Raw genomic sequence first — 16,563 nt, 5'->3', positions numbered from 1 at the left:
ATCCTGACCTGAGCCAAAACCAAGAGTCAGACACTTAACTGACTGAGCCATGCAGGTGCCCCAGGAACATGATTTTTAACTTGGGTTCAGTAGTGTGGAGTGCTACCAAGTCTAAACACCACCATGGATTTTGTCTTCAAGTGCATAGTGGTTGCTAAGAATAAGCTGTCCAGAGTTAAGAATGTGGGCGTACAGGTGCTGTCACATCACATGATCCAACAACTCACCGCTTGACAGATGGAACAGGGAGGCCAGGTTAGTCCAACTCCAAACTGTTGTTTCTGAGATGATAATTCATCTAGAATTCTGACAATTATGTAGAGGCTGCTTTTGTGGCCTCTGGTTTGGCCAGCGAATGGGGAGGGCCCATCTATGATGCAGTCACCATCACAGAATATCTGTGACTTCCATAGCGTTTTGTCATTCATGCATCACCTCACCTAGAAAATAACCAGTCCAAAGACTGGTTTTACTTCTGATGTCTACCTTCTACCAGAACAATAAAAACCACGGGCTCATTTCTCCTAATATGACATCATTTCAGGCTCTCCGTGTGGTGTTCTCCCTTATGGCGGGAGACTCAGCTTGCTCACTTCTCAGGGAGCAAGCTTTTCATAGGAGCTATGTTGGATCTGTTTTAATATCTTACACATATGACCAATAACTGGCCTAGAATCCTCTGAAAAAAATCACATTAGGTATTCTTAGAACAGAAACACATCAGAATTAGCTTTGGAAAGGTTGTTTGAATCCTGATAGAGACCCAGCATGCATGCCCTTGTTAACTAGTTAATTAATCCACCTAGTTATTCAACAACCATTTTGGGTACTTGTGATGTACAAGACCCCATGCTGGGTGACCGGAGTGCCAGCAGGGAGCAGGACAGATGTGAAGCCACCTTTGGGGAGCTCGAAGAGGTGTTTCTTGAAAGCATGAGCAGTATTTGGCTTCCTTGATCAGTTCAGCCGGCTCTGCCCCACCCATGGCCCAAGGTTGAGGGGGGCCTGGAGGATTACCCAAGGCAGAATAATCTCCTTGCTATAGAGCTGCTGCAGTGACTTTGGGTGCCCAGAATCCCTTTGATGTTGTACAAGTAAAGAGCTGGAAGGGACCTTGGACATGGTTCTCCAACCTTATATTATGTAAATTATACGAAGTATATTTACTACATAAATTAGTAAACTGAGGCCCAGAGATACTGAGAAACTTGTCCAGGATCACAGTGCGCGCGTGTGTGATTGTATTTAAAAAGAGGACATAAACATCATATATTTTAAATAAAATGAGTCAGAATCAAGATCATTTAAAAATGGGCTGAGAGAACCCCATTTGGTTATGAACTCTAAGAACTTAATTTTAAAAATAAAAGATTGTTCTGGGGCACTTGGGTGGCTCAACTGGTTAAGCGCCCGACTCTTGGTTTCAGATCAGGTCATGATCTCGAGGTGCGTGGGTTTGAGCCTCACAAAGGGTTCTACACTGACAGCCAGAGCTTGCTTGGGATTCTCTCTCTCTCTCCTTCTCTGTCTGCCCCTCCCTTGCTCATGTTCTCTCTCTCTCTCTCTCAAAATAAATAAATGTAAAAATAAATAAAAATAAAAGATTGTCCTGTTTGAACATTGAAGCATCAGTGTTTCCTCTGTTTTGGAACATTAGGATTTTTAAGACTTGGATTTAAAAATATCGCATAGATTGCTAAAAAATTACTCATCCACTCTTTACAAAAACAGTCCTGTCACTACAGTATCAGTAGGAATGGTACCTTACAGCCCAAATCTGGTTTCTGGGGTAGGGAGAGTAAGACCCTTTTGAGAGGCAGCAGGCCCATTTCCCCGCGAAGACAGGCTGTTCTGAGCCAGAGGGTCACTCAGAGAGCCAGACCCTTCAGCCCACCTCTTCTGTGTGGAGTTGGGCTCTGTCCTCCCAGACGTGCTGACCTCGGAGTGACCCTTCCAAATCCACATAATCCTGTAAAGGTCAACCTGCAAACCCATCACCAGCAGCTCCATCACAGCCTGAAAACGTCCTGGGCTGGGATGAGGGAGAGCTGGGGCCCTTTGAAACTGTCCCCACTCCTTGCCAGTAGAGACGGTCTTTTAGGTCCGGTGTGAGGGTCCAGCAGAGATGCTCCAGACCGGGGAGTCAGGGTGATCTCCTTTCCTTCCCAAGCAGGATTGTTGCAGGAAGAGGGAGTTCATTTAGAACCAGGCTGGACCGAGATTTGCTTTGTTTCCTTCTGGGGTCTATTCTGCTTCGCGAAGGCACTCCAGGGGTTGCTGAGCACAGTGCACGGGTAATGCATAGGGAATGGCAGCATGCGAGGGGGATAAACCCTAGGGAATCTGAAGCTGGTTCCCAGACAGGAGAGTTGACTGGAGGGGGATCAACAGAGACAAACTTAATCCCTGTCCTCAGAGAGACCTGCCCACTGGGCTTTAGCAAAAGCCTCTGTGCTTTTTTTTTTTTTTTTTTTTGTTCCTGGAGAATTTAGACAAAATAGCCCTGAGCCCCATGAGGCAGGAGAGCAAAGGCCCTCCCTGAACTGGATTGGGGCCTTCATGGGTCTGACAAGGTCTGTGTCTGGAGGGACTGAGTGGGGCTGGCAATTGGGAACAGAACCTAGTGTGGCAGGGAGAATTCAGTACCTTCAGAGCTGGGGAGACTCTTAGAGATCATCTAATTCAACCCCTTTCTTTTGAGGGATGGACAATGAGTAACAGAAAGGGAGCGAGACCTGCCCATGTTACACAGCACCTGCTGCATTTCAAATGCAAAATTCCTGATTCCCGGTCTAACCCTCTTCCCAGATCCTCAGCCTGAGTGGGAGTTTAGGGTTCGTTCATTCATTCATTCATTCATTCATTCAGCTTTGTGCCTTGCCCTGTGTAAGATCCATCGAAGAGTCAGAAGAAACTCACCATATTATCTTTGCACCCCAGGAACTTGAACTATAAACACACATGCACATACACATACATGCACACATGTGCACATGCATGCACATGCAAACGCAAGAACAATTAAGTGGTGATAGAGAGCAGTATGTAGTCTCTTCTGTAATGAACCATCTGGACAGAGTTATAGGAGATCAAAGCATGAGGAATCGGTGTGTGCAGAGGTGAGGCCACTCTAATTCTTACTTTTTTAAATGTTTATTTATTTATTTTGAGAGAGAATGAGTGGAGGAGGGGCAGAGAGAGGGAGAGAGAGAGAATCCATGCTGTCAGCACATAGCCCGATGTGGGGCTCAATCCCATGGCCCTGAGATCATGACCTGAGCTGAAATCAAGAGTTGGATGCTTAACCTACTGAGCCACTCAGGCACCCCGAGGTCACTCTAATTCTTTTATTTTTTATTTATTTTATTTATGTTTTTTAACATTTATTCAGTTTTGAAAGACAGAGCGCAAGTGGGGCAGGGGCAGAGAGAGGGAGACACAGAATCCGAAGCAGGCTCCAGGCTCTGAGCTGTCAGCACAGAGCCCGACGCGGGGCTCAAACTCATGAGCTGTGAGATCATGACCTGAGCCGAAGTCGGCTGAGCCATCCAGGCGCCCCAGGCCACTCTAATTTTTAAAGAGCACTTGTTACCCTGTACCTCAGTGACTGACTGCCCATCTTGCCCTGGCTTGCACAGTGCCACAGTTGCTGGGATGGAATTGAACTGATTTGAATTGAATTGAAAATGGGTCTTGTTTTGGGCAGAACTGGTTTCCTTATAAGTATGGGATGAAGGCAATGGAGGCTGGACAGAAGAAACTCAGGGGCCTTCTCTGCCTGGTGTCCTGGAATTCAGGCTCTGCCTGGAAGGCGTAGGACTTCCTCCATGCCCTCCACACACTGGGAACTTCTGGAGGCCCCACGGGATTCAAATACAACACCATCAATCTCTGGACTGCCCCCATGATGGTGGGGTGTCCAGCGAAGGGCTGCTCCAGAGCAGAGCAGTGGAAGCAACAGGAAGATACTTCCCAGCCACCTACAAGGTTCCTGTGTCAAAAGAAGGAGGAGCATCCTTCGTCCCTCTCCTGCCAAATACTTACTGAGCGCCAGGTCTAGCACAGAGCCATGAATGGACAAGGCACAGTTCTTTCCCAGTTGAAAAGACAAAGAAATAGTATCTGGTGGAGGAAGAACAAGTTAGAGATAAATCATGAAATGAGCTTTGGCTCAGGGCACGGGCTGTGCTGAAGGTCAGTCATAGGTGGACTTTTTGGCCCCAACAGGCTCATCTGTCCAGACCGGCCATGGAGGAGCCACCCGTGGTACTGCCATCTCTTTGAACATTTTGGGACTCATCTTGGAGACTTGCCTTTTGAGGCTCAGCACATTCTCTGGATTAGCTTCAAGGGGCAAAGCTGGACTTTTTGTGGATGAGTAGGAGTTTTGGAAAGAACCAAAAGTCATTCGTAGCATAATGTAGAGAGAAGTTGAACCCCCGTGTTGCACACCTGAAACTAATGTCAACTATAACTATTATGTGTCAATGCAAATAAAACAAATTAAAAAAAAAAGCCATTCTGGCCAAATGCAGGCCATTCGATTCAGTTTCGTTCGATTCAACAAATGTTTATTGAGTGTCTACAGTCCGCAAGGCTCTGTACTAGGCTCTGGGAATTAGACAAATCCCAACTCTGCCATCTTAGAACTGACAGCTTTGCAGGCAAGATAGACACTAAATTTAAAGACAAGTAATGACTTGGGTAGTGAGTGCATCAAAAAGATGGGGAAGGGGGAAGAGTAGCATCCTGGGCTGAAGGAACAGCATAAAAGATAGTAATATTAGCCACCTATTGAGCACCAACTATGCATCAGACACTATTCAAAGTAGTTTTTATAGATTATCTCATTTAATCCCTCCCACAAAGGTATGTGGTAGGTGCCATTATTATCCCCAAATTATAGATGGGAAAACAGGCACAGCCAGAATAAGTAGATTTCCCAATCAGTAAATAGAAAAATGGGGTTTCAAACCCAGGCATTCTGGCTCCAGAGCCGACACTCTGAACCGCTAAGTGAGAGAGCTTGTGTGTGCTTAAATGCGCTGGCATCGTTTGAATAAAAATAACTTCTCAAGAGTATGGGAAGGGAGACCTTTGGAAGCGTAAATGGGTATAATCTCAGCAAAATGATGTGGCAACGTGTGTGTAAAGAGAAATTGTGGTTTATATATACAATGGAATACTACTTGGCAATGAGAAAGAATGAAATCTGGCCTTTTGTAGCAACGTGGATGGAACTGGAGAGTGTTGTGCTAAGTGAAATAAGTCATACAGAGAAAGACAGATACCATATGTTTTCAGTCACATGTGGATCTTGAGAAACTTAACAGAAGACCATGGGGGAGGGGAAGGAAAAAAAAAAGTTAGAGAGAGAGAGAGCCAAACCATAAGAGACTCTTAAAAACTGAGAATAAACTGAGGGTTGATGAGGGATGGGAAGGCGGGGAGGGTGGGTGATGGGCATTGAGGAGGGAACCTGTTGGGATGAGCACTGGGTGTTGTATGGAAACCAATCTGACAATAAATTTCATATTAAAAAAAAAAGTGTTAAGGGTGTGTCTCCACCTTTTGTCTTCTAGAAACTTATTCAAAGGAAATAATCAGGACTGTGCATAAAGGTGCACCAAGGGGACATGACCAAAATGTTCTTCAATAGGGATCAGTTAAATAAAGTATAGCACAGTTATGCAACAAAATATCATGCAGCCTTTGAAAATTAAAAATTGTGTTTGTTCCTCTTGTTTTGTGTCTTCAGGGTGCTTTGAGGAAGTAGGAGAAGTCTGCCAAAAGAAAGACGGGGTGGGCCCTTCTGTTCAGATAGCAAGGGGCCGTAGTTGGGACCCCTGGGTAGTTCTGGAGGAGGCAGGGAGGCCAGGCTGAGGTGAGGCTTGCAGGGGGGAAGTGAGACTTGGCTCCAAGTAATCATGACCTAGGGGAGGGGGTGTGGCCAGCCAGCGGGCTGCCTGGGCCCTGGCACTGGCTCCAGGCTCTGGGTTTAAAGAGCTTTAAAAGCTTATTAAAAAGGTTCCTTAGACATCAAATGGCTCTTAAAAATCAATATTTTGGTGATTTAAGTGCAAGGGAATCAGAAACATATGGATTAAATTGCCCTCAAATTATACACACTTAAAAAAAAATGTGTTGGTCTTTAGCAAGCCCCAAATATTTGAAAAACAGATAGAGATGTTTTCCTCATCTTCAGACAGAGCTCTGCTAGGTCAGCTTGAAGAGTCCAAAGAGGAGGTAAGTGGGAATGGGGCAGGGCTCAGAGGCGGACGTAAGGAAACTTCTGTAGCTGGAATCTTCCCGTAGAAAGGGCTGTGGGGGGCAGGGGGTGCAACTGTGTGTGTGTGCCTGTGTGTGTGTGTGTGTGTGTGTGTGTACGTGTGCGTGCACGCACGTACACATAGGCACGTAAGGGTGAACGCAGGTGCACATTCTCCTCTGGGTCTGCCTGGACCCTTCTGAGCCCCCTTCCCACAGCCAGCCTCGTCCCTCTGTGCCCTGGGCACATGCGTTAGTGTATCCAGTACTCAAGGTTTGAGGAGTGTGTGTCCCTTTGGTTCGTCCTTCCTTGGCCTCTCCTTTCTCCCCAGCAGCCAGGGCCCTCCTGCATCAGATACAGTGCTGCCTATCCCTGGAAAGTTTGAGCTGGGAAGGACCCAGGCATCACCTAGCCCAGAAGTGATCAAACTTTTCTCAGCTGTGGGCTTGGTCTGCACATGAAATGTTAGTAATGAAGCCCAGTGTACCTGGTAAGACCAGAGCTGTCATGGCCCTGATTCTCCCCCACAGAATGCCTGGAGCTCTGAGAGCAGAGTTTGAAAACCACACACCTCATCCCAAACTCTCATTTTACAGAGATGGAAACTGGGGCCCAAAGCAGTAGGGCCAGCGCCCCAGCAGGACCAGAAGAGAAGCTGTCACACACATCAGTTCAGCTTATCCCAATCCAAACCAATAAACATTTACCGCACCTACCCCTTCTCCAGTCCCACCCAGGTCCTGCTTGGGGTGGTGGGTGGCAGAGCCCTTGGGCCCTCAGCTTCTCAGATGGCTCTGGCTGTGCAGGGCCCCCACTGTGCTCAGTCCCACCTCTGGGAGAAGGCAGCTGGGTTGGGAGTGGGAAGCTCCCACACTTGAACTCTGCGGAAGGAGCCTTGAGAAGGAGATGGGCCACACCTGGAGGCCTGAGCTGAGGACAGTGTGGCTCCCAAGGGACAGCATGGGGGCCAGCTGGTTCCCCACCTCTAGCCCCTCCAGCCTCTGTTTAGCATTAAGCCCTTCAGGCTCTGCCCCTCTAGCCCCTCCCCCTCAACATTGTCTGTGGCAGAGTCTGGGTTTGCCACCTGTAGGGCAGGGTGGAGAGATCAGGGCCTTGGAAGGGATGGTTGTGACTCAGAAGGCCCCTAGTGGTGTCCTTTGGGCACCTCACCTCCCTGACTAGACCCAATTCTGGGCTGGGAGTTGACCCCCCCACCCCCTCATGCCTCCATTTCTCTCTCTCCAGGGAACATGCTGGGTCCCAATCACCTCTGAAGGATAAGGGGCTAGTTCTCTGTTTCAGCCCCAAGAATAGCTTGGGGCTCACTGGCCTTTCTCTGGGGACCTTATTGGTCCATAGGGCAGGCTCTGTTGTCTGTCTCCTGCATCTCTTCATGCTCACCAGTGGCCTCCAAGGAGGCTTGTTATTTATCACAATGATTTCCACCTCAGTGGGCAGGTCTCATTGGACACAATGGAGCTTGGGGCACTCCCCCTACTCACTATACATAGGGGCAGGGGAAGGAGTGTCAGAAACAGGAATGAGAGTGGGATGGACAGGTGGGCAAAGGTCTCAGAGGAAATAAGGCCATCTTCTGGCATTAGAGGTTGGCTAGTACAGGCCCCAAGGGACAGAGTGGACCACTAGTGGCTGGCCACTGGCAATGTTGCTGTCATTAGGAGAACCAAAGGAAATAAACTGGCATGTCTGTTGGTCTTAGATATTCTTCACAGCCCTGTCCTCTGGGCCTTCTTCTGTGAGAGCCTGGGCCAGAGTGGGGAGACCAGGTAAAAGGTGGGGATGCACTAGGACCTGGGTAGGGGGAGGGAGTAGGGAGCGAGCTGGGGTCCCAAGGTGTCACCTGACATCAGGGAAAGGGGCTGAGGGCTAGTGATGGATTACTGAGGACCACGGCCACCTAAGCTGGCATGCAGCCTGTGAAAGGCAAAGTGGAAAATGAGAAGGGAAGTAAAACCGTCTCTTCAACGCCACAGAAAGGAAAGGGAGCGGAAAATGACGCCCAGCTCAAGGTTCCTATTTCCGGACATGCTTCTCCCTGTCACCTCAGTGTTTGGCCCCTGGAGACGTCATGTAGACAGAAACAAGAGACTGGAGATCCAGCTCCCTGGGTTGGACCAGGCAGGCCCTGGGCTGACAGTACTCTGGCAGGGGACTGCCCTCCACAGCAACTGGCCACTGTGTCAGGTTGGGCTGGGGTCTGTCACTCCCAGAACCAAGGGAGACCATTCTAAGCATCCAGCCCTTGCACCCAGGACTCCCAGTGGGCTGCTAGGCCTTGGCTGGGCTAGGGTGACCCCTCAGTTCTGGAACATGGCCCTCATCCTGCCTCTGCACCTTGGCTTCCCCACCATCCATCCATCCTAATCTCCTGCCCTCTCTCAGCCTTTTCCCAGCCAGCTCTCTCACACACAGGAAGGGTGGGAAGACAGGAAGTAGGTCTAGAAGGACACTGAGATCTGATCTGGCCCAGAGGCAGGGATAATTCTCTCTTTGGTCCTCTTTCCTTATTTAGCTCAATTTCCTTGCCTCATCCTCTCCCTGAACAACACTGATGTCTGGGTTCAGAAAGCTCCAGAGCTCCAGGCCAGCACCTTCCCCCACAGACCCAGTCCCTGGTGACCAACCAGATATGTGGCCAAGGCGGATACACCATCCTCTCCCTGGATTACTGCCTGCCCCCGCCACTCAGCAGAGCAGACCAGAATCCTGGGCCTCATCCTTGACAACCCCTTTGTCCTCATCCCGCCAGTCAGTTCATCATAAGCCTCTCCCACTCCCTCCCAAATACCCCTCACCCCTCACCCCCATCCCTGCAGCCACAAGTCCAAGCCATTAGTGTTCACCTGGATGGTGGCCACAGCTCCTCAACCTGTTCAGGCTTACTTCCCACCAGGCCTCTCCACGTGTTCAGTAGAGTGAGCTTTCTAAAATGCAAAGCCTCTCATGTCTTTCCCCTCTTAGAAGACCTGGTGGGCTCCCCATTGCCTACCCAGTGAAGCTTTGGCTTCTTGGGCCAGTAAACTTTGCCCTCAGTGACCTGGCCCATTCCTCCCCCAGCTGAACCTTCTGACCTAGGCGTAGGGAACTACTTGCATGTCCCAGGCCCTCTAGGCACTCCCTTACCTCTGTGCCTTTGCAGATGCTGTTCTCTGTGTCTGGCATGCCCATCCTGGTCAGCCCCTCTCTCAGCCCACGCCTGACTTCCTTATGACATTGTGCCTGACCTCTCCAGCACAATTGTGGCTCCCAGGGCATCTCACGCTACGCTGCGTCTGAGCACCATTCACCAGTATTGTTCTTTGAGAGTCTGAAAATTCTAGATACCCTGATACATGTCTAAGAACCCAGCTTAGCACCTGGTAGAAATCCATGGACCAGATGAGTGAATGAGCACGACCAAATGGAACACAACAGACAACCACTATCTGGCCCTCCCTCTGGGAGAGGCCCATGGGGGACAGGCCTCTGGGACCCTCTGTGTGCCAGATATCTGGTCCTTGCAGAAGCAACATGTAGCCCAGCTGTGGAATCTGATTTTTTTTTTCTTTTTTAAGTTTAGGCTGTTCTAGTTGAGCCCAGGTATGGAGTGGAGAGGTTTGTGTTTCCCACTCACCTCTGTCCTTGAGGGAGTTGGAGAGGAACCTAGAAGTGGGAGTGGGAACTTAGAAGTTGATCTGGTTCCACCTACCTGAGCTACACAGCCACTCATTTCTGTATTCATTCCACAAACATTTATTGAGTATCTACTGTGTGCTCAGCACTTTTCTGGGTGCTGGGATATACACAGTAAACAAAATAGACTTAAGTCCTTCCCTCCAGGGGTTGACAGTCTGATAAGGAAGACCTTAAATAGACATTATGTGAAACTGACATGTTCCCCAGGGGGAAGGGACCAGAGAGGTGATGAGGAGAAAACTACTGCAGACAGGGGGTCAGACAGGCCCTCTCAGAGGGGCAATGTTTAAGCAGAAACCTCAAAGATGGAAATGAGGGGCGCCTGGGTGGCGCAGTCGGTTGAGCGTCCGACTTAAGCCAGGTCACGATCTCGCGGTCCGTGAGTTCGAGCCCCGCGTCAGGCTCTGGGCTGATGGCTCGGAGCCTGGAGCCTGTTTCCGATTCTGTGTCTCCCTCTCTCTCTGCCCCTCCCCCGTTCATGCTCTGTCTCTCTCTGTCCCAAAAATAAATAAAAAATGTTGAAAAAAAAAATTAAAAAAAAAAAAAGATGGAAATGAGCTAGTGACACAGCTGAGGAGAAAGAGAGAGATGTAGGGAGGAGGCAGCCAATGTAATGGCTTGAGCGAGGTCCTGAATCCTTCTCCAAGCCTCAGTTTGTTGGGGGGAGCCTGCCTCCTCACAGGGCTTTGGTGGGAATCAAAGGAGAAGGACGTGTTCAGACAGACTCAGAGGCCATTTGATTCTGTTCCTGTGTTTATGACAAGATGGCTGCCTCCTCCTGTTCTTCCTCAGGGAGGCTCCACCACCTTTGCCCTCCTTCCCAAGTACATCACATTGGCAGGGTCTCCTTTCAGCCTTATCAACCGCCCACGTCTCAGCATGAATAAGATAATCAGAGTCAATCAGGAGACCAGATTTTCGTGGTCAGAAGAGAGTGCTGGGATTGGAGACTGAAATGCATAGAAGACACCACGGAGGGGTCCGTGGGGAGACGAGGGCTTCCCGACGACGAATCCCTCAAGTATAAGCCCAGCGCCTGGCATGGTGCTTGGAACGGAGCAGGGACTCCATCCGGGTTTGCCGAGTGAATCAACAAATGTCTCCACAACCTCATCTGCAGAATGGAGCCTTCAGGGTAACGAGCTCTCCGGGCTGCATTCTCCACCCTGTTCCCCTTGCTTTATTTCATTCTTCTTTCCAGCCTCCCTTGCTTGTCTTGCAGGCTTTTGGGGGTATTAATGTTCTCACTTTCCCAGTGGACATTTGGCAGAGCCAGTGGGACCGCGTGTGCGTGTGTGGGGGCACGCGGGCTGGGAGGGGGCTGGAGACAAAGGCCCTGGAGTGAGATTCAGGGCACAGCTGAACTGCCCTGAACTTTCCTTTTTGTTTTCAAGGAAACGAATAATCCAAGAACCACCCACGGGCCTGGCGGCCCTGCTAAGCAGGGCTGGAATGTGCTGCCTTTCCCGTTAGTAATTGTTTTTTCTGGTTAGCCTGTAACCCTTCCCCTGCCATTCCCCTGCCGCCGGGGCGAGGCCTTCGGGAGCAACAGCAGGGCTGGGGTAGACACCTAGACTGCCCTCCCCAAGGTGTCCCCGAAGGTTCCCACCCGACTCCGGCAGGGCGTGGCCAGTGGGCTTCAGGATCTGACCCTGGCTTTGCATCACAGGCCGTCTGCCTGAACAGTGATTCTTACCCCACTCGGCTGTCTGCCTCTGCTCTCATAAGAGGCACTGGAGGCTGCCGAGGACTTGGGGACCTCAGAAGATGGCCTGGTCTTGCATGGGTCCTGTAGGCCTTTGTTAGGGTGTCTGTGTCTGACTGTTACTGTGTCTGTGATTGTGGATGAGTGTCAGCACTAGCCTGTGTAGGAATGTGAGTTTGGGTGGGGACACTGAGGACCGTTTGTGGCCCTAGAGTGTTTGTGTGTGTGCACGTGTGTGTGCCCGTGTGCGCACACTCAAGTGGGTCCTGGGAGGGAAAAGAGGCTCAATACTGAGCTGACTCAGCACCTCTCTCTTCTACCCACCCAGTTGAGGGCTTAAGCCTTTGCCCCAGTGAGGAGGTAACACCCTCGGCCCCTATGTTTCTGTCTTTGGCTGCCCCATCCCCACCAACAGGAGGGACCAACACGGCACCCTGGGCCCCATGCCAGTTAAACTTCTTGTCTTTAATCCATAGGGAATCAAGAGGTCAGAGGTTTGTGCCATTTCCTGACCCTCCCAGCCAGGCCCTGTATTCTCTGGTTTTAGGGGAATAGTCTGGAGTCCTCTAGCTACAATTCCTGAGGGGACTGTAGCTCAAGGACAGGCTTTGGCTCAGATGGAGGTGACTTCAGCAGAGTAAGGAGCACTGGGCGTGTCCCTCACTGTCCCTCAACACCACCCTCTCTCCACGTTGACCACAGCTGCCTCCTCCTCAGATATGCCTGATGTGTGGCCTTTAATTCTTAGAGTGAGCACTGCCACCCTGGTCAGGGAGTGGGTGCTGGGTGGACCGGGTGCCCCCATCTCTGAGGGACGGGCCAGGAAGTCAGGAGGCAGAGAGACCCTGGTCTGCTACACCAGCCTCGGAGGACAAAGCCTCAGGTCCCAGGCCATGAGGAGAGGCCCGCCTGTGTCCTCAGCAGCTGGCAGAGAAGGCAGTGCCAAGGCCTGGTGCAGTGTGGCCACTGAATATTTGGTGTGAATCAAAGGCTTTTCCAGCCAGGAGAGGAATGCTGCCGAGTGGGGTTTGGGAAGGGGCCTGGCAGGGCAAACACTGCCCTAATTGAGGCCCTTCTAGACTTTTAATTACAAGCAGTGTTTTCCCAAGCTTCCTAAATTGACCGTGGAGACCCGCTGGTGTTATTACCCGTGCCAGGGACAGAAAAAAAAAAAATTGTTGTTAAAGCTTTTTCAGCAAGGTTTATTTTAGCCATGTTTTGGGGTGGAAGAGCTCACAGAGGAGGCCGGAGCCATTTTCCTCTGAGGGCCTCCCACAGGCACAGATGTGATCAGACGCTCGGCTGGAACACGCAAACACACCGACAGACAGCTTTAGAGAAAGACATATGTACAATCAGACGTGGTCGTGGACGTGGTTGCAGATGCTGTAAACACCAGGCTGGAAATCCATCCCAAAGCACCCGGAGCATTTTAGAAAGAAAAACATTGTTCCTGGCTCTGCCTGTTCCGCACCTCCACTCCCTCTGCCCCTTCAGACTGGCTGGGCCTGGGCCTGCTTCGGAGCCCCAGTCCCCTTCGCAAGGCCTGTTTACAAGGCCTGGGACAGATTTCAAACTCCAGCTGGGTGTTCCTTATGCCAGAAACCTTTGTCCCGCTCTTGTCCCAATCCATGCGGGACGTGACCACTCTGGGGAAGAAGGCCATGCTCTTGTCTGTGGAGAAAAAGGATCCGCTGTCAGCACCCTAGCTGAATCCTTGGGGCACTTTCCAAGAGAAACATCCATAGGGCTCTGGGGAGCAGTTGGTCTAGGGTACAGATGCAGAAACCTGAGATGTCTCTGGACGTCTGAGCACTGAGCCCTGCTGCTACGTGAGAATCACCTGGATTCCAGGATGCCCTTAGGGCGACAAAATCTGTATCTCCATGGCTTGGGCCCGGGAGTCTGTATTTCATACCACTGCTCACCGTTGTATTTTGAACACTGGAAGTGCTCAGTACGTTTGTTGAATTGGTGAATGGTTAATGCTGGGCTCTTGGGGGCCCCTGACAGCTCTGAAAGACCACAGTTTGCCCTGACAAGGGTGATCTGGGAGGGAAGCCCCAGAGGAGCCCTCCGTTCCCCCGCTCCCCCCCCCCCCCCCACCACCATCTTTTCCTCTTTCCCTTCCCTTCGTGCTCTGTGCCTATGGGTCTGGACACCCGAGCAGTCTCCAGAATCCCTTTCTAGTGTCCATCTGTGATCCCAGAAAAGACACACAGTAGAAATGGGCAGGGAGGGTGGCCAGAGACAACTATACCTGCTCTTCCATTTTGCCAAGGGTCCCTGTGGCTTGGGTGGTACCCAGACACAGGACAGGAGGAGAGGCCCAGAGAGGCCAGGAACAGAGACAGGCCTTCTGGCCGCAGCTTGGGCAGGGTGAGCCTCGGTGGCCGTTACAGGCCGTTGCTGTCATCCCTTATCTAGGGCTCCTGGCTCTTACACCACGTCCTCAACGGCCCCTGGAATCGGGGCCCCTGCTGCTCCCCTCCCCAAACAGACCGTTACTGGATTTCCGTTGTGTGGGGAAGGCGTGAGGGGCTGTCTGCTTAATTAATCATTTCAGGCCACCCTGGGAAACTCATTAACCCACCTCTCAGGGCTGGGAGCAGGATGCTGCTCTCAAAGTTGGAACTTTCTGGTGTGCCACACTGGGGTCCATTTTCCTCTCCACCCATGTGCACACACGTGCATGAGAATGTGCGTCTCTGTGAGTGTGTGTGGGAGAGAGAGTGCGCGTCGGCGTGCCCTCATGTCTACGATTGTGTGTGTGTTTGCGTTTCCTAGATTCTGCTAGGAACTTCCCCTGATTCTTCTTAATTACCAGCCTAGAAGAAATTCAAGATGCGTAGAGCAAAGGTCAAACTCCACCTGTTTTCCCTGCACTTCATTTTCTGGCAGTTCCCACAATAGTACAGATAAGTACAAGATTCAGGCAATCTTTTCTAATTAAAGTAATTAAAAACCGGCGATGATTGCACCTTTCATCTGAACGGGGAAAATATTTACTCATCCAAACTTCAGGCCCTTCAAAGCACTCAGGAGGTCTATTTTGACAAACAGATCCTCCCCTCCCCCAGTCCATTCTCTCTCCTCCGGGACACACACACACAAAGCCTGGTTTATTTAGCAAGAGGCGGCTTGACTGACGGGCACCCTGAAAGCTGGGTGGGAGGGTGGGAGCCTGTGGCAGGTTTTGAGCGAGTGGACACTTCAGCCCAGCCCCTGCCAGGCCCTGTGGAGAGCGTTTCTGGGGCCGCTGGGATTTTGATGTGACTAAACGATTCCTGCTTTGCTGTTGCTCCTACTCCTTTCCCCAGGGGCCCGCCTCGCTGGGACGGTTAGTTGGCTCTCTTTAGGCCTTGCCCTCTGACCTGAATGGCACAGAACCTCAAACGGAAGAACCTGTTGGAGGCTCAGATGTAGTCTGTCCTGCTGCCCATCTTCCCCTCCTTTTACCCAACACACAAGTATTAAGTTGCTATTGTGCACAAGCCTGTGTGCTTGACACAGCAGCACTTCATTGATGCTGAAGGGGGAGTGTGGTACGGCCCTGACCCTCCAGAAACACAGTCCCACAACCTTTTGAACAAACTCCCTGGACTTCCCTGGGAGAAATCAAACGGATTGAAGGGTGCAGTATTTCACTTTGAGTATTTGCAGCAAGTATAATCACCCAGTTTCCTGGTGAATAGGGTTTAGTCTCGCAAGCTGCAACCTTTCCCTAACTAGGGAGCCCTTTGAGTGACCCCTGCCAGTGGGGACGGAGGTGCCCTGACATTCCAGGGCCCGGACTCTAGGGTTTGGGGTCTTTTAAAAGTGGGAGGCGTGAAGGGGCAGAAGCACAAATGCCCATTCACATGGCCTGGGGGTGACCTGATCTCTGTCCCATATCACCCTCCTCCCCATAGTCCCCACTGCCAGGAGACAGGACATGCTTTGGAGCTGGTGGAGTTAGAGCTTGAAGCAATCTCATTGGGATAATCCCATTTAGAGACTGTTCCCAAATCCTCAGAATATGACATGAAGGAAAATTCTGGGAAACAGTTCCAGGAACACCCTGGCCCAGCTGTCCCCCGAGAAGGGCCTGGTTGCCTCTGCCTGCCCAGGCCAGGCTGGACGGTGTCCTCAGCATGACCCAGAGCCCTCAGCTGTCCTCCCTGCAGAGCCGTGGCCTCAAAGAGCCAGTGTGGGCAGATCTGTGTCTGTGGGACGCCTACTGTTCAGAAGCGCTGGGTGAGGAAAAGGGATGGCCTGCATGCTATGTGCCTGGCCTGTTTGTAGATGGGCTGACTTTGCACCCAGAACAACCTCATCAGAGACTGGGGTTAAGCCTACGGGGTTCATCTAGTCCACAGGCTCACTCAGAGTCAACCATCTTTGGACTCTGGGCTCTGGCAAAGCCATCCCCAAACCTCCCTCTTTCCCAGCCTTGCCTCTCTAGTCACCGGCTCTTAAAGCAACCGCTCATTTGGGCCACTTCTCTCCCTCTTCACTCCCAGAAACACATTGACTGGCACACCTAAAGCAAAGTGTCCCTGCGGCCCACCTCCCATCTCAGGGAATTTGATTCTGGCTTGACTCCAACTGGACTCTTCTTGCTGGTCTCGAACACCATTGGAGGCCTGTGAAAAGCCTTGAAAGCTGGGGATTGTCTCCCAGAATACCGTCAACCTGTGTGCACACGTGCCAGTCACACGAAGGTGCAAGCAGTGCAGGGGTCCTGGGGCCTGGAGCCTGGAACCCAGAGCCGAACTGGGGAGCTTCTGCCCCCCAGGCCAAGCGTCTGGTTTGTCTCCAGGTCACTCCCACCCTGCCCTCCTTCCAAACTCAGTCTAACCCTCCTGCCCCCCCCTCCCCTCCCCCCCCCCCCCCCCCCCCCAGGCCTGAGCCT

General features: G+C 51.3%; 1 long non-coding RNA gene across 1 annotated transcript in view; it reads left to right on the top strand.

Moving 5' to 3' along the window:
- Window positions 1-5,956, top strand: part of LOC131485200 (uncharacterized) — a 100,172-nt gene extending 94,216 nt beyond the window's left edge. Inside the window, exon 5 of the long non-coding RNA XR_009248701.1 lies at window positions 3,707-5,956. This is a non-coding gene — a long non-coding RNA (uncharacterized LOC131485200). The remainder of the gene's footprint in view (window positions 1-3,706) is intronic.
- The last annotated feature ends 10,607 nt before the right edge of the window (window positions 5,957-16,563 follow it).

Source organism: Neofelis nebulosa, chromosome 9, assembly GCF_028018385.1.
Source record: "Neofelis nebulosa isolate mNeoNeb1 chromosome 9, mNeoNeb1.pri, whole genome shotgun sequence".
Lineage (NCBI taxonomy): Eukaryota > Metazoa > Chordata > Mammalia > Carnivora > Felidae > Neofelis > Neofelis nebulosa.
This window is presented reverse-complemented; position numbering and strand designations above follow the sequence as displayed.